General features: G+C 43.2%; 1 long non-coding RNA gene across 2 annotated transcripts; it reads left to right on the top strand.

Annotated features, from left to right (window-relative positions):
* The first annotated feature begins 6,451 nt into the window (after positions 1-6,451).
* Positions 6,452-10,921, top strand: LOC120047401. Of its 2 annotated transcripts, none has more exons than XR_005476883.1 (7): positions 6,452-6,636; positions 7,399-7,493; positions 7,689-7,841; positions 8,829-9,332; positions 9,477-9,606; positions 9,747-9,803; positions 9,946-10,921. It is a non-coding gene; the product is annotated as an uncharacterized LOC120047401 (long non-coding RNA). The 2 variants fall into 2 exon arrangements; XR_005476882.1 differs by having other exon boundaries at positions 7,396-7,493.
* The last annotated feature ends 7,834 nt before the right edge of the window (positions 10,922-18,755 follow it).

The raw sequence follows: 18,755 nt of genomic DNA, 5'->3' as shown, positions 1-18,755 counted from the left end.
GTAACCGTGGGGTTATATTAGTTAGTAGGCCAAACCTTTAGGACACTACAGAGGGAGAAGACCGATTTTCGGGAGTCTCCCACATGCCTTTTGGCTAACACCAAATACGTTTGCTTATTTTTTTTCTTTAAGTAATGGCTTTTTTTCTGGCCACTCTTCCATAAAGCCCAGCTCTGTGGAGTGTACGGCTATGGACAGATACGCCAATCTCCGCTGTGGAGTTTTGCAGCTCCTTCGGGGTTATTTTTTTATTTTAACTAGGAGTCAGTTAAGAACAAATTCTTATTTACAATGATGGCCTAGGAACATTGGATTAACTGCCTTGTTCAGGGGAAGAATGACAGATTTCTACCTTGTCAGCTGGGGGATTCGATCTTGCAACCTTTCGGATACTGGCCCAATGCCACTAAGCTACCTGCCACCCCGATATCTTGGGTCTCTTTGTTGCCCATCTGATTAATGTCCTCCTTGCCTGGTCCGTCAGTTTTGGTGGGCGGCCCTCTCTTGGCAGGTTTGTTGTGTTGCTATATTCTTTCCATTTTTTAATAATGGATTTAATGGTGCTCCGTGGGATGTTCAAAGTTTTAGATATTTTTTTATAACCCAACCCTGATCTGTACTTCTCCACAACTTTGTCCCTGACCTGTTTGGAGGGCTCCTTGGTCTTCATAGTGCCGCTACAGGGTGTTGCCCCTTGCTTAGTGGGGTGCAGACTCTGGGGCCTTTCAGAAGAGGTGTATATATACTGAGATCATGTAACAGATCATGTGACACTTAGATTGCACACAGAAGGACTTTATTTAACTAATTATGTGACTTCTGAAGGTAATTGGTTGCACCAGATCTTATTTAGGGGCTTCTTAGCAAAGGGGGTGAATACACACACACACACACCACTTTGTTACAGTTTTTTATTTTCATATAATTTTTTGAAACAAGTTATTTTTTACATTTCACTTCACCAATTTGGACAATTTTGTGTCTGTCCATTACATGAAATCCAAATAAAAATCCATTTAAATTACAGGTTGTAATGCAACAAAATAGGAAAATAACCAAGGGGGATGAATACTTTTGCAAGGCACTGTAGCTCAGCCACCTTCCACCACAGATGCGGGAGACCAACATAGGCGGATGCAGTGGATTGAGACGCAGCTCATGCTGAAAGTTATCTCTACTTTAAACTGATAGATTAAGGGGGATTTTTAAAATTATGTTCATTAGATTGACACACGGGTGTGTGTTAAGCGGAGCGACACCGGGGAACCCAAGAGCAGACTCAGATGAGGAAACAGGGATGAATGAACCAAAATATTTGTTACACAGAGAGATATGGAGTGCAGATCCGGGGAAGCTCGGATGAGTTGCAGAAAAACCAATGTGGAGACAGAGGTTGGAGTTGGCTGAGTAGAAAATGCTAAACAGATCCCAAGGGGAATCCAAGGTAGTGATGGTGAGTAAAATCCAGAGCAAGGTAGTTGGGTGGTGAGATGTGGAACAGGAGACTGGAGCAAGAGACAGAGCAGTAAATGCAATGAGAGGATAAACGGTGTCAGGCCGGGAAACAGGCACAACAGCGTAACAGGATCTTGCATAATCATAAATGGCTAGAATAATAACTGACTGAGCAGAGATTACGATCTGGCAGAGTGGAAGTGGCAGGACTGAATATTTGTAGAGGTCTTGATTATGGAACGAGTTGCAGCTGGAAGGGATTTGCTCTGACTCCAGCACACCTGTCTCCAACCACACAATCACACAGAGAGGGCGAGAGAGTGTACTGGGGGAGTAACTGCAGGTAAAGAAAACACTGGATGAACACCAGAGGGCGTAGCAGGAGCAGATGTGACAGTGTGTCCAATAGATTCTTAAGGATTGGTCCCTAATAGAAGTCGACATATCTCATAAAAGAAAACAAGTTTCAAGTTGAGCCTTATGTAATACATAAAACATGACAGGCAGAGAAACAGTCCAGTACCTTGTTTTTTATCTTGAATGACGACAACCTTAACATTTGACTAATCAATGACTGCACCATGATGGATAGAAAAAAGTTACTAGCCAACTACAGTAAATACCTACCATCATCATAACAACATGCTAATAAAGATAATTATGCAATCATTCCAGAAGGCTAGTATCTATGTGCTGGTCCATACTCCAAAGAACCTTGACGACAGCTTCCAGACAACTGACTTCCGACCAGGTAATTATTATTGGGTTTGAGAGAACATGAAAAGGTTTCATTAAACTGACCCACGTGGAGTGAGCACTAAGTGCCCTGGGGCCGGGCTTTATTCAGCCTGCCAGAGAGAGGAGCCATCACAACAACTCGAAAAACATCAGGAACTTGACCGATATTCAGACGCTATTCTCTTACAGTGAGGTATACTTAGTTGCGTCAACAAATGTTGGACTATATATACCACCATGGCCAGGCCAGACTAGAAAACAAGGTAATACTGTAATTTATTATCAATAACTCATCCTAAGTGAGTAAAGGTAGTGACAAATGTCAAGGTCCTTCCTACATTGTACAGTCTGTGTTGACATAGTCTGTAGTGAAACAGAGAGGGTGACTCGGTAACAGTTGTGAAACGTTTGCCATCCCTTTTGGCCTAGTGGGAGCACAGTCTTTTTTTGATAACTAAACCCCTTTTTCAACAGGTTCCCATTGTGCAAAAAATGGATAAATCAACATTGTTTCCATGTCATTTCAACCCAAAAATGCAATTTGATGACGTTGAATCAATGTGGAAAACTGATTCGATTTGAAAAAAGTAATCAATGTAAGGGAATTTCATATTTTTTCACCCAACTTTTAACCTTTTTGTTGATTTCACGTTAAATTCACGTTTAGTTGACAACTCAACCAAATGTAAATCAAAACTAGATGTTGAACAAACGTTTGTGCCCAGTGGGTTGTGACTAAGAGGGCCAGCTATGTGCCTCTGTTGACAGCTCCAGGGAGAAGGAAATGGGCCCTTGTTTTTTCCGGCCGGTGTCTCACCAGGACACACTCTAGTCCTTGAATGAATCCCCCAGATGTGTGACGAGGGATGGGTCGTCTAATCCCCGACTTGGCCTTCCGTGTGGAAATTGATGTCATCCCCAGCCGGCACCGGGCACATCACAGGAGATTGCCCGGGTACCGGACTGAGAAGCTATAATTAGGTTAGCTGTGGAGGGGGAGAACATTTTCCTCCAAAGGCAGTGACTGCGTCTGTTCGTAAACTCGGGAATGATGCAGAAAACCAAGTAATCAACGAATCAACGGGACTTCCTCTCATGCAAAACTGTTGGCTGCTGTGGCTGACAGCTTGGGTCCCGAATCAAGGAAAAATTCTCCCAAAACGACTCATTCCTTTAAATTTAGTGTTAAATAACACTGAGAATAATATTTTTTTGTGAACAAATGTTTCATTTTGGTATTATAATAAGGTTGGTAGCAACATGGGGGAAAATATGTGGAAATCTGTTGCAGCTCAAGTCGAACACAAATGCAATGCTCTCTTTATTATCTGGCTGGCTAGCTAGCAAACGTAGCTGGTTACAATAATGCCAAAGACAATATTAGCATGTAAAGTAGCTAGTTAGCTGTAAAATCGCCTAAACAAACTGCACTATTGTGAACGCTGCGTGTAACACATCCGGTATCAGGATAAATAAAAAGCAAGGTCTGCTAACTTTCTTTAATTATGTTTAATTAACGCAAACAATAAATTGCAAATGCAATTTTCGTATATACGGGTTCACTGTATCTCCGCGCAGGGTAGATCAGGGAACTGGCAGGAAGTACGTAAACAGCTGTTCTTATACCGTGATGACGTAGTTTCAACGCGTCTGTTGGCCTATCACAGTAGAGGCTGAGCGCGGTTTAGACTTTGCCCAGCCTATCACCTTTACTCAGACTGGTCCCCTTCTTTCAGATGTCATCTGGTCGTTGTGTAGATTAGATCCGTCTTGTGTCTGTCGATTCTACACTGAAACAGTTCCTAATATGGTATTGTCCAGTAATCTACCCTCCCTGGTTGGCCTAGAGAGATGCACCCCTCCCCTCTCCAGATTGACCACAGCTTTTATGGCCTGTCACTCAATGTTGGTCAGTCTTTACACACACACATCTGTATTGTTTGTGTGTGTGTGTAACAAAACAATATGCTAACAGGCTATAGTGCATAAACATAAATCCTAACACTATCAATTTAGGAGTCTTTAATCTCACCATGTTCAACCTGCAGATCGATGTGCCTGTCATTCGCAATGGTTAAATGACCACAAAATCAAGTCTGTACTTAAACCCCATTGAAAACCTGTGGTTTGAATTGAAGAGGGCAGTCCATTGGCGCAGACAAAGGATATTAAGGTTCTGAAAAGATTCTGTATGGAGGAGTGGTCTAACAAACCTCCCAGTGTGTTCTCCATTCTCATAAAACGTTTTAGAAAAAGGCTCAGTGCCATTATCCTCGGAAGGTGAGGTTTTGAAAGGTATTGAAAACAGACGTGGAAATAATTTTGACCCCTATCTTTTTCAAAAAAAATTATACTACTTATTAAACAAAATCTCTTTCTCTGAGCAAATGTATTTGTATAACATAATATATTCGTCACACATTTTTTCCACATGCAATATAGCTCATTATTTGTCATATTTATTTTAGTAATCTTCATCAACAGTGCCAATATTTTTGGACCTAACTAAGTGGCAAGGTTATTGGTACACTCACCAATTCGTTTTTGACCCCAAAATATCTTCAGGGAAAGGAGCTGGTTGCTCGGTTTGACACTAAAACTCTAACACAAATTACCCCGTGTGTTGTGTTGGTGTGTACTCCAACACATATCAGTCCTAAAAACACTTACAGTCACAATGGTGGGGTCCCGCAAGTCACTGTTGGCAACATGCCATCAGACCATGTGGACCAGGTTTTGGCCATCCTCCTTCCACAGACATGTTCTGACATGCTTGCATCCACTTTGGGGGAGGGATAAAGGAAACAGCATGCCACCTGGTGGATGATTGTGTTGGTGTTTATAAAAAATCAAAAACTGCCATCCAACGTGCTGTTCCCTTCCCTGAACATTGTTTTCCACCCCCACACAGCCCAAGTCTATTTGTTTGCATGTCAAACACAAACTAAATTTGAAATAACTGATATTTGCCCCATGAATATTTCTGCACAAGCATGTGTGCAAAGGCTTTAAGATACCTGAAGCAGACCTGATCCTGAGCAGTATAAACCTGTGATATAGATTATACAAGGATTATACTACCTGCCACTCCATTCTCATGAGTAGCAAACCCGAGCAGCCTGCTCTGCCCATCTCCCAGCCACAGAGACAGAATTGAGCGGTCCTGTTTGGCGTGGTGGTAGGTGAAGCCATGAGCAGAGGCAGCTGCGGCACAACGGCTGAAAGAGATAGGCACATGAAGCCATACTGCCACCCGGCAAAGGAGAAAGGCTCACTAACAGGGATGTCAACAAATTTGTGCACAACATTTCTGAGAAATACGATTTTTGTGCATATGTAAAAAACGCCACCCATGCCCAGTCATGTGGAATCCGTAGATTAGGTCCTAATACATTTATTTCAATTGACTGATTTCATTATACGAACTGTAACTCAGTAAAATCGTTGAAATTATTGCATTTATATTTTTGTTCAGTATATATTCGTTTTCCACCACTGGTGAGCGTGGCCAAAGATCTATATTTTCATGTCACCCAATATATAGCGGATGGTTTGAGTAAAAACAAATATATATACTGAGTATAGAAACATTAAGAACACCTCTTTCCATGACAGACTGACCAGGTGTTCTTAATGTTTTGTACACTCAGTGTGTGTATGTTTGACACCCAGGTCTACCTACCTCGTAGTAAATTACTAAATACTCATTCGCTGATATCTGCCGAATATGTGCACTTTCCCAGACAAAACAATTACATTCCTCCCATGCTCGTTCTGTAGTTGTAACCGGCTTGCTGAGCATGTGAATTCTCGACCAACCCTCAATGACCCTATAGTATCCGTAAGGCGAAGCGTTTTATTTGAAAGCGCATTTCTTACTATATGTAGTAGTTTGCAAGTAAGAGTTAACATGTTATAAAAGCCTTTAAATATATTTTCATGAAAAAGCGTCCCTGAAATATTACTTACTCGCGGGTTACATAAATACATAAAGTAAACACTGAAGTTGCATAAATACCGTTATATACTACTTCACATTTATGTGGACATCGTTGCTACATTATGTTGTGTTTTTGTAAGTTGCTAGCAAGTAAAATAATATCATTCAAAGCTATATTATGTTTAAAATATATATATGTATTCTGACGCATCATAATAGAACAACAGAGTAGCAAAGCAGAATTACTACGGCATTTACGGTAAAAGAAGCGCGACTGAACTTTAACCAGGACGTTTATCTCAGTTGATTCACCCATGCTGGTGTTAAAGCTTCTGTTTCACATGCACACTGTTGATGAATTAAAGACAAAGAAAAACAAAAGCAAAGTTAGGAGAGTCAATGATGGTGACAACTCAAGGGAACTGAGAGATGGCTCTAGTGATTTAAATAGCTTACAAAGCTCGGGGCACGAGGCAGCAATCGCAACAACAACTAATTTACAGGTATTGACTCAGTTGAGAAAAGTAGCTAGTTAACGTTAGTTAGCTAGTTATGTTGCTCTTAAATAATATCATGCCTGAATACAATGTACATTTCATGTACCATATATTTTCGTCATTTAGCAGACGCAGTTATCCAGAGCGACTAACAGGAGTAATTCGGGTTTAAGTGCACATCAATAGATGTTTAATCTGCTCGGGGATTCCGGTTACTGGGCCGACGCTCTTTTAACCGCTAGGCTACGTGCCGCCCCCAAAAGATGTCACAAACCTACCAAGAGAGGGCCACCCACCAAAACTGACGGACTAGGCAAGGCGGGCATTAATCAGATAGGCAACAAAGAGACCAAAGATAACGTGGGGTGGCAGGTAGCCTAGTGGTTAGAGCATTGGGCCAGTAGGTTGCAAGATCGAATCCCCCAGCTGACAAGGTAAACATCTTTCGTTCTGCCCCTGAACAAGTTCCTAGGCCGTCATTGAAAATAAGAATTTGTTCTTAACTGACTTGCCTTGTTAAATAAAGGTAAAATAAATATACACACTAATTAACATGGAGGCATGCATTTACCTGCTGATGATGGATGAAAATTGCAATGAGTACATACATTGCCTTGCATGTAACCTCCAGCGGCCCCCAACTCCACAAGAAAGCCCCCCTCCCCCTGCAGGGATGTGTGGTATGCCAGCGATTTCACTCTTGACAAAACGTTCTCTTTTGCAGTTTAGAAAGTCCTAACATTCTATTTAAACATTTGTGTACAGCAGATTATAAACTTCCCAAAATATTCAGGACATCAGCAGGGCTGAGTGTAAAAGCAGGATGACCAGTCCTATTGTCGAGCCATACTGGGCAACAGGAGGTATGTCAACAATGTTTATCAACATAATGGAATATTGTATATGTGCATGTGCTTATTGACAATGAATTGCACTGTGGGGAGACAATATCAACAATTGACACAGACACAGTTGATATGGTGAATAATATTAGACTGACACAAAGGCTGTCAGTTTATTTCCAGGCCAAGTTTCTATGCTGTGTTTGTTTTTTCAAGGTGTGTCTGGCCGGCATCATCTTTCCCCGGGAGTAAAGTGGGCCTACAGAAAAGTACTCAGAACAGCCTGAAAGTGAAGCCTGGGGATGGAGTGACTCTTCACCCCCTGATAGGGTCTGTGTTACAGGCAGAAGATGTGCATCTCTCCACCAGGTAAAGTAGTAGGTTTAAAGGCGTCTGCATGCTTCCTATCCAAAACAATTCAGAACAGTTTGTGCATATATTATGATGACGTTTTTGTTAGTTTTGGTCTTTGGCAAGGTTTTTTTTGTGTGCTTGTGCACAAAAAAAATTCTTGAGGCAACCTGAATTTCTGTACCCAAAGTTTATGCCCCTTCCTTGGTCGTAGGTCAACAGTACAGATTCTTCAATGAAGTGTTTGTTGTCATTCAACAAAAGACGACTCACTTTCATGTAAATTTTTTCACTTGAGAAATACTGCACCAAATATTGTATAGTTTGAGGAAGTACTCTGGCTACGGCATCTTAAGATGGACAAACAGTACTATTGCTGCTTTTTCAAGTGAAGGTATTTTAAGGGAGTATTCGAAGAACACTCGTTTGGAGTTTGGCTAGGTGCCAGCCAAACTGAAGCATTGGAAGCCTTAAGACTAACCTCACTTTACTTGTACAGCCATACGCCATAAAATGTTTTATACTTATAGATAAATGTCGCCATCTGCTGGTGAGACACCTGCAACAACAGTTTGACAGTCAATTGAGTGATGACTCAGAAATGCCATCACGGTTATGTTAATTGCATGATGAATGGTAAATGCACTCTTTTGCTTTTTATTTATAAATGCAGTCAGAAGGATGATGCGTTCCATTTGGAAGAATGCAGTAACTTCTTTCTCCGGGTGAGAGAGTTTATTTTTCGTGGGACTACATAACAGGGGATATGTTATTATTTTTTCAATTTAACTAGGCAAGTCAGTTAAGAACAAATTCTTATTTACAATGACCTCCTACCGGGGAACAATGGGTTAACTGCCTTGTTTAGGATTGGAACGACATATTTTTACCTTGTCAGCTCTGGGATTTGATCCAGCAACCTTTTGGTCTAACCACTAGGCTACCAGCCGCGCCAAATATGTAATGTAACACTTTGCATTACATTACCATACACTCATATTTCAGATGGAAAGATCCCACTCTCTGGAAACTTACTCTCCCTGATGTATTTTGGCGGAGCGTGTAGTCTGCGGGTGACGGGGGTCGACGGCCTTTCCCTTTTCCCGGCCTACTCCGGGACTGGAGCCTGATACAGAGGAGGCCTCTGACGCTGGGCTCCACCTTCGCCCTGGGCTCCACCTTCGCCCTGGGCTCCACCTTCGCCCTGGGCTCCACCTCCGCCCAGGGCTCCACCTCCATGGACCTGAGGTGCAGGCCAGGGATCCGGGGCAGCCTGGTCCTGCATCCAGTACCCCCTGCAGGCCTGCCTGTGTGCCATGTGTCCCTCCAACTCTCCCCGGCAACCCCCAGACTCCCGCTGAGTCTGAACAGGGCAGTCTCAGTCTAGAGGTGGAGAATAAGGTGAAGTTCAGAGACGGGCACAAAGAGGCTCAAGAGGAGGAGGATACGGCAGCCCTGAGATCAAAAGTCATATACAGTATGATCCCGAGAGAGACTTCTCCAACTACGGTACACAAATATATGGTTTTCCTTTGAATTGGAAAATTCTTCATCAAAAACAATATGCTATATCTCAAAACTGAACTTTGATTTTATGCATTTGATTCCATTTTTGTGCTTATGTGATGTTGATTATGTTATTGTTGCGTACAGGAATCACACCTCCTAGGGGGGTTCTCCTTTATGGCCCCCCGGGAACAGGAAAGACTATGATTGGATGAGCCATAGCCAATGAGGTCGGGGCACATATGACCGTAATCAACCGTCCATAAATCATGAGCAAGTATGGTCATATTATTGCTACCTAATGAAATGTGGTTGGGTACCAAGTACAAGATCATGTATTGAGGGTTAGTGATGCTCGTACATCCATATCAAGTGACCTTCATTTATTTTGTTATCATGTTCGACCTGTCTTTACAGATTTTATGGTGAAACAGAGGTCAGATTGAGGCAGATATTCACAGGAGCCTCTCAAAGGTAAATATTGAGAGAAAAAATACATATCAGCCTTAGAAATGCAGACTGACATCCAAAATATCCCCCTCTCTCCTGGACATCCTTCAGACATTCTCCCTCTGTCTGCTGAGTGTCTGCTGAATCTTGATTTTTGTTCTGTCAGCGAATCAGTCTAATGAGAAAAAGAGAGCGCAGGCCCACGATCAGAGATGGCTCGACAGCCGCCCTCCGGCCCTTTAGAGAACACAGGGAGCCTGGGAAACCCATCACCGCTGGTCGCCATGATGTGCCAAATTGGCATCACGCTATGGCCAAGTATATCTTCATCTCCCCAACCCAGCTCCTTGGTGCAGATGGTGCACTGAAGCAGCCGCTCTCCCTCCTGCTATCTGTTTTCCATACCGATGCTAAGGCTTGTTGTATAATCCAAGGTCACCAACCACCAAGGGCCTGCTGCTGTGGAATGTGGCGAGAGCACTTCCTGCTCCCAGAATTCTTCTCTCCACTCTCACTGTAATTTATTTGTGTTTTGGTCCCTCTGCTGGGCCTGTGGCATAGGGGGAGGTGGAAATAGCATTATTTCTCAGCTGGACCACCTATTTTAGAACATAGTACAAGGAGCTCTGTTATACTATTAATATTGTATTGCCAGATAATGCCTGATAGTGTCAGAAGATGTAAACCAGTAATTTATTAAGCCTTCAGACACATTTATGGTCTGGAAATGTCCTTTATGTTTGAGCTTTTGGTGCCGGGGTCATTGGTTAGGGCTAAGATTATTGATTAATAATTTATGACAACTACATGCTCAAATTCAAGCACAGTCATACTACCTTAAAAGCATACTTGCTTCGTCCTACTGTTCCAATTGCTCTCTCACATTCAAACCCCTCATTTATTGATTTAACGCCTGTTTTACCAGGGAAGTTGACAAAGTTGAATGCACATTCTCATACCACTGTAACATTCCTAACTGTCCTGGTTTGTCTCTTCCTCCAGGAGGGCCACTCAGGCCAGCTGCTGGTCCTAGGGGCCACCAACTGGCCCCACCCCCTGGACCCAGCTCTCTAAATCAAATTTTATTTGTCACATGCGCCGAATACAACAGGTGTAGACCTTAACGTGAAATGCTTACTTACAATCCCTTAACCAACAGTGCAGTTCAAGAAAGAGTTAAGAAAATATTTGCTAAGTAAACTAAAGTAAAAAATAATTAAAAGTATCACAATAAAATGACAATAATGAGGCTATATCCAGGGGGTACCGGTGCCAAGTCAATGTGTGGGGGTACAGGTTAGTCGAGGTAATTTGTACATGTAGGTATGAGTAAAGTGACTATGCATAGATAATAGACAGCGCGTAGCAGCAGTGAAAAAACAAATGGAAGGGAGGGGGGCATTGTAAATAGTTTGAGTGGACATTTAGTTCAGGTATGCTGTTGATTACTTGTTCAGCAGTCTCATGGCTTGGGGGTAGAAGCTGTTAAGGAGCCTTTTGGTCCTAGACTTGGCGCTCCAGTACCGCTTGCTGCTCTGGTACCGATTGCTGACCTTCCTCTGACACCGCCTATTATAAAGGTCCTGGATGGCAAGAACCTTGGCCCCAGTGATGTACTGGGCCGTACTCACTACCCTCTATAGCGCCTTACGGTCAGATGCCGAGCAGTTTCCATGCCAGGCGGTGATGCAACCGGTCAGGATGCTCTCGATGGTGCAGCTGTAGAACTTTTTGAGGATTTGGGGACCCATGCCAAATCTTTTCAGTCTCTTGGCGGGGCAAAAGGTGTTGTGCCCTCTTAACAATTGTCTTGGTGTGTTTGGACCATGATAGTTCGTTGGTGATGTGGACACCAAGGAACTTGAAACTCTCGACCCGCTCCACTTCAGCCCCGACAATGTTAATGGGGGCCTGTTCAGCCCTCCTTTTCCTATAGTCCACGATCAGCTCATTTGTCTTGCTCACATTGAGATAGAGGTTGCTGTCCTGGCACCACACTGCCAGGTCTGATCGTTGGCGGTGATCACGCATACCACTGTTGTGTCGTCAGAAAACGTAATGATGGTGTTGGAGTCGTGTTTGGCCACGCAGTCGTGGGTGACCAGGGAGTACAGGAGGGGACTAAGCACGCGCTTCTGAGGGGCCTCAGTGTTGAGGATCAGCGTGGCAGATGTGTTGTTGCCTACCCTTACCACCTGGGGGTGGCCCGTCAGGAAGTTCAGGATCCAGTCCCAGGGTCCTGATCTTTCACGTGATAAAAATAAAGAAAAACCCTTGAATTTTTTAAACTAGGCAAGTCATTTAAGAACAAATTCTTATTTTCAATGACGGCCTAGGAACTGCCTGTTCAGGGGCAGAACGACAGATTTGTACCATGTCAGCTCAGGGATTTGAACTTGCAACCTTTCGGTTACTAGTCCAACGCTCTAACCACTAGGCTACCCTGCCGCCCCATGAATGTGTCCAAACCTTTGACTCTTACTGTATATGAAAAAGCCATGTTTCTCACCACTCCATGTTGTGGTTTATTTAGAGCTGGATTACTGTGAGGCCTACAAGACAGAGTGGCTCACCACACCAACCCTCTGAGACTCCTGACCTAAGGAAGTGGGCTTGTACTTTGGCTTGTGGATCCCATTGAGAAAAATCTTCTTTAAAGTAAAACCCATACCATTTACTTGTTGTGAAATTCCTCATGGCCCATACAGCCTTAACCCTGCAACCCAATCCCCCTAACCGGGAAAACAGTGTCAGGAAACCAGGATGTTGGGGTGTTTCTGTGGTGGTCAGTTGTGTGTGTGTGTGTGTGTGTGCGAGACGCTGAGAGCCTCCTGGGTGGTCCCGGGGATATGGCATATTGCATTTCCAGAGGAGGCTACTACCTCGGCTCGCAGAAGCGCTCTGGCAAAGAGCGTGATTTACCGTCTGTAGAGGCCAGACGTGACTGGCAGTGTTTTCAGAGAAAACCCCTGGAGGGAAGAGATCCCCCCCCTCTGTCCGATCCTGAAACACAACGCACAAGACAAACACAGAACCTCACGTGCGCCACAGGAAAAATGACCAGTCTCCAGAGAAGATTGGAGCTCTTTGCCGTGTCAGACCATGTCATGGCTCAGTTAATAGCTCCATACGTACCAGTAATGCTATTTCATACAATTGGTCAAATGAACCCATTACAACCCACTCTGATTTTCCCTCTTCTGTCCTATAAAAAGGGTTAACACTACTGTATTGTACTAAGGGGGGGACAACTGTAGGATGTTTGTGTGTTTCAGCACGTACAATGTAATAACAACATCATGGAGATGGCCATACACAACCTTGTGGTCTTTGTTGAGTTGAGGGACAGACCCCTAGCAGACCCTGTCCATCCATCACCATGTTGATGTGTTTTTTCCTCTGCTGCCGTCATGAAAACATCTCAAGTTGTTTCCCCCAATTCCCTGTCCTCTTCTGGTAACTATGACCTGCAAGGGGGAACGTGCCTCGCTGCAGCCCCTCTTCCTGTAAAGATGGGGGGAGCAGCGAGGGTGTCACACACACGACCGGACCCCCCCCCCCCACCACACACACATCCAGTACAATGGTGCCCTGCCAGACCCGGCTGCATAAGGCTATTTGTAGCTTCTCCTCTTCAGCTCACTCTCCCTCTCTCAACTCACTCACCCAGGACCTCTGCCTTGCTACCACACTTGTCTGCTCTCCTGAAGCGTCTTAGGCTGTGTAATATCTCAGTACAGTGATGTCGTAGAATACAAGTGGTATTGGAAGTCAACACAAGCTGTTATGCACCATATTCACTGTGAGACTATGCTAGATTGCAGGATAGGTCAGCCTTCAATTGCAGCCTATGAGTAGAATTCATTAGACCAAGTATATTCTGACTTACTCAATAGAAACCTCTAGTGGAGAACATTAGAACATAATACTTAGTTGAAGTGCTTGGAAGTCTTAGTGCAGTGTTCCCCAAGGGCCAAATTTTGCCCGCAGTTGAATGGTCAGACATGAAAACACCAGCAAATCAGCTCCAAGTGAATTTAATTTTTGGAAATCTGCTCCAAAGAATTCCAACGCAGTAGAGAGAGATGTGATCGTATACAAATGTAAGCAAGGATTAAAATGATTGTTTCAGTCAAATATTATGTCTGTTTGGTTTCTGGCAGTCAATTTTCAGTCAACAAATTATTTCTAATTATGTTCTGTCCCCCTGAACATCCCCTCAAAAAGGGCTGAATCTAGTTGATGGGTGACGTGTCTTAGGGAGTAGTTACAATATTCCTAAAATCCTAAAGTAGTCTTTTTCCCTCTCTCTGTCTTGGGCCGTAATTACATTTCACAATTAATAACATAAATGGAGAAATCATTGATGGTGAAGAGTTAGTTATATAAACCTCATGAAGAACAATTGAAATGTGGCCTATTGTAGGCCTATTGATTTGAACAGACGTTTTGGTAAATCAATCTCTATTGTAGCCATCCATGATTATCCCTAGGTGTTTTTCCACTGTTTTGAGTGGAGATCAGTCAGCTTTCCTGTCATGCTGTCTCTTCCAGGGTTTTGGGCGTCTTTGTTGTCGTTGTGTTGGTGAACTGATCCTAGTTGTGGCAGATGAGTCATTTCATCAGTCTAAACAGTGTCATTTTTTGTGTGCCACATCTGGACCCACTACAAAGCCTTCTAAACAGGGAACCCCTTTGGTAGGGGAATAGGAGCAATGTACTGTGCTTAGACTATTGGTTGTTAAGTATAACTTATTTTTATATACACATTGCCATGTTTAAACTATATGCTTTTGTTTGTCCAAAAAGTACTTGAATTACATTTTGTGTTAGGGTTCATGTATGCCTAGCTAGCTTAGTTGATATATAGATTTGTTGTGCTACAGGTATTGTTTTTTAACTCTAGGCCTTCAGATCGAGACGTTGGAATTTATTGTTTGAAGATTATTCATTGTAACCAGACAGTGACCTTGCTGAGGAGTTCTGGAAATCCGTTTTTGGAATGGCGATTACTTTATTGCGTAGGTATGAGGGGGGAAAAATGGCAGGGAGAAATGAGGTGAGTATTGTGTTTGACATAACTTTTGCGGCAAAGACATGAATGAGACAAACAGTGCTAAATGCTAGATGTGTGTTTACAGAGGCAGCCTTCCATATAAAGCACTTTTCCTGACTCCCCTGTCCTTTTAAAGACACTTTTGGAATTTTAGGACATGCTACATAAATATTGCCGGGTCAGTATGTGAAGTTTATTTTGGGGCTCTGTTTATAAAATCCGGAAATGTTTGCCATGTACTCTTTAACCTTGGTCCTTACCTTCACCTAATGGCAGCATTCTTGCTCGCTCGCTCTCGCTCTTTTTTCAAGGGGGCTTTATTGGCATGGGAAACATATGTTAACATTGCCAAAACAAGTTAAGTAGATAATATACAAAAGTGAAATAAACAATAAAAATGAACAGTAAACATTACTCACAGAAGTTCCAAAATAATAAAGACATTACAAATCTCTTTATGTGTGTATATATACAGTGTTGTAACGATGTGCAAATGGTTAAAGTACAAAAGGGAAAATAAGTAAACATAAATATGGGTTGTATTTACAATGGTGTTTGTTCTTCACTGGTTGCCCTTTTCTTGTGGCAGCAGGTCACAAATATTGCTGCTGTGATGGTAAACTGGTATTTCACCCAGCAGATATGGGAGTTTATCAAAATCGGGTTTGTTTTCTAATTCTTTGGGGATCTGTGTAATCTGAGGGAAATATGTGTCTCTATTATGGTCATACATTGGGCAGGTGGTTAGGAAGTGCAGCTCAGCTTCCACCTCATTTTGTGGGCAGTGTGAACATAGCCTGTCTTCTCTTGAGAGCCAGGTCTGCCTACAGTGGCCTTTCTCAATAGTAAGGCTATGCTTACTGAGTCTGTACATAGTCAAAGCTTTCCTTAAGTTTGGGTCAGTCACAGTGGTCAGGTATTCTGCCTCTGTACTCTCTGTTTAGGGCCAAATAGCATTCTAGTTTGCTCTGTTTTTTGTTAATTACTTGACACGTTGAAAATAATTATCTATTTGTTTTCTCATGATTTGGTTGGGTCTAATTGTGTTGCTGTCCTGGGGCTCTGTGGGTTGTGTTTGTGAACAGAGCCCCAGGACCAGCTTGCTTAGGGGACTCTTCTCCAGGTTCTTCTCTCTGTAGGTTATGGCTTTATTATGGAAGGTTTTGGAATCGCCTCCTTTTAGGTGGTTGTAGAATTTAACGTCTCTTTTCTGGATTTTGATAATTAGCCGGGTATCAGCCTAATTCTGCTCTGCATGCATTATTTGGTGTACTACGTTGTACACGGAGGATATTTTTTCAGAATTCTGCATGTAGTCTCAATTTGGTGTTTGTCCCATTTTGTGAATTCTTGGTTGGTGAGCGGACCCCAGACCTCACAACCATAAAGGGCAATGGGTTCTATAATTGATTCAAGTATTTTTAGCCAGATCCTAATTGCCATGTTGAATTTTATGTTCCCTTTGATGGCATAGAATGCCCTTCTTGCCTTGTCTCTCAGATCGTTCACAGCTTTGTGGAAGTTACCTGTGGCGCTGATGTTTAGGCCAAGGCATGTATGTTTTTTTGTGTGCTCTAGGGCAACAGTGTCTAGATGGAATTTGTATTTGTGGTACTGGCAACTGGACCTTTTTTGGAACATCATTTTTTTGGTCCTACTGAGATTTACCGTCAAGACCCAGGTCTGGCAGAATCTGTGCAGAATATCTAGGTGCTGCTGTAGGCCCTCCTTGGTTGGTGACAAGCACCAGATGACCAGCAAACAGTAGACATTTGACTTCAGATTCTAGTAGGGTGAGGCCGGGTGCTGCAGACTTTTCTAGTGCCCTCGCCAATTCGTTGATGTATATGTTGAAGAAGGTGGGGCTTAAGCTGCATCCCTGTCTCACCCCACGGCCCTGTGGGAAGAAATCATCTGTGTTTTTTGTCTATTTTAACTGCACACTTGTTGTTTGTGTACATGGATTTTATAATGTCGTATATTTTTCCCCCAACACCACTTTCCATCAATTTGTATAGCAGACCCTCATGCCAAATTGAGTCGAAGGATTTTTTGAAATCAACAAAGCATGAGAAGACTTTGCCTTTGTTTTGGTTTGTTTGTTTGTTTGTCATTTTCATTCAGTGCTAAATCCTGCTTATGCCAAATGATGATTCCACCCGAGTCTCGGCCCCGTTTAACATTTTTATGTTTGATTGATGGTAGTAAACTTTCTCTATAGCTTGAGGGACACTGAGTATCTATGTCTCCATGACACCATGTTTCCAGTAGGATTATGATGTCCTGTCCCTTGATGTTTTAAATCAATTCTGGATGTGTTGTTTTATAACCAAAATGTGAAGAGTATAGGCCCTGGATATTCCAAGAGCTGATAGTTAATGATCTCATTTATAATAAGTGATATTCACTGGTTTGAGTAAAGTACATTGAAAAACCTAAATAATATATATATATATATAACACACCATTACATATAATTATTATTATAATACCGGTACCAATAAAATTAAGAATAGTTGTAAACAAATTAATAAGAATAAGTACAATGCAATCTGCAAGTGTGTGTGTGGTGTGTGTGTGTGTGTGTGTGTGTGTGTGTGTGTGTGTGTGTGTGTGTGTGTGTGTGTGTGTGTGTGTGTGTGTGTGTGTGTGTGTGTGTGTGTGTGTGTGTGTGTGTGTGTGTGTGAATTAAAGGGTCTGTCTAGCTCAGTAGTCTTCATATTAGTTGCAGTAGTTGGCGCACCTCTCCAATCTCTGATGGTTCTAGGTGTGTTTTGCCAGAGGTTACCTCAGCATATGTAGGCTGATGATCTGAATGATACATGATGTGGACTGCATCATATGGTGTACTTCTCTGAAGGACAGTGTTCTGTCCGACCCTGGAGTAGTGGTCAGAGCTGTGTTGTGATGGGCCAGGTCCAGTAGAGCTGTGTTGTGATGGGCCAGGTCTAGTAGAGCTGTGTTGTGATGGGCCAGGTCCAGTAGAGCTGTGTTGTGATGGGCCTGGTCTAGTAGAGCTGTGTTGTGATGGGCCAGGTCTAGTAGAGCTGTGTTGTGATGGGCCTGGTCCAGTAGTGCTGTGTTGTGATGGGCCAGGTCCAGTAGAGCTGTGTTGTGATGGGCCAGGTCCAGTAGAGCTGTGTTGTGATGGGCCAGGTCCAGTAGAGCTGTGTTGTGATCTTTCTCTATCTGTCCATCTTTCTCTCTCTCTCTGTCCGTCTTTCTCTCTCTCTCTGTCCGTCTTTCTCTCTCTCTCTGTCCGTCTTTCTCTCTCTCTCTGTCCGTCTTTCTCTCTCTCTCTGTCCGTCTTCCTCTCTCTCTCTCTCTCTCTCTGTCCGTCTTTCTCTCTCTCTGTCCGTCTTTCTCTCTCTCTCTGTCCGTCTTTCTCTCTCTCTCTGTCCGTCTTTCTCTCTCTCTTTCCGTCTTTCTCTCTCTGTCCGTCTTTCTCTCTCTCTCTGTCTTCATCTCTCTCTCTCTTTCTCTCTCTCTCTGTCTGTCTTTCTCTCTCTCTCGCTGTACATCTCTCGCTGTCCATATCTCTCTCTCGCTGTCAGGGAGGGCAGAGCTACTCTCTCTGTCCATCTTTCTCTCTCTCTCTCTCTCTCTCTCTCTCTCTGTCCATCTCTCGCTCTCTCTCTGTCCATCTCTCGCTCTCTCTCTGTCCATCTCTCGCACTCTCTGTCCATCTCTCGCACTCTCTCTGTCCATCTCTCGCACTCTCTCTGTCCATCTCTCTCACTCTCTCTGTCCATCTCTCTCTCTGTCCATCTGTCTCTCTCTCTGTCCATCTTTCTCCCTCTCTCTCTCTGTCCATCTTTCTCTGTCCATTTCACTCTCTCTCTCTTTCTCTGTCCATCTTTCTTTCTTTCTCCCTCTCTCTCTCTCTCTCTCTCTTTCTCTCTCTCTCTCTCTCTCTCTCT

The sequence above is a fragment of the Salvelinus namaycush genome, chromosome 5, assembly GCF_016432855.1.
Source record: "Salvelinus namaycush isolate Seneca chromosome 5, SaNama_1.0, whole genome shotgun sequence".
NCBI classification, from domain to species: Eukaryota; Metazoa; Chordata; class Actinopteri; order Salmoniformes; family Salmonidae; genus Salvelinus; species Salvelinus namaycush.
Note: the sequence above shows the minus strand (reverse complement) of the source record. Positions and strands in the feature narration are given on the sequence as shown.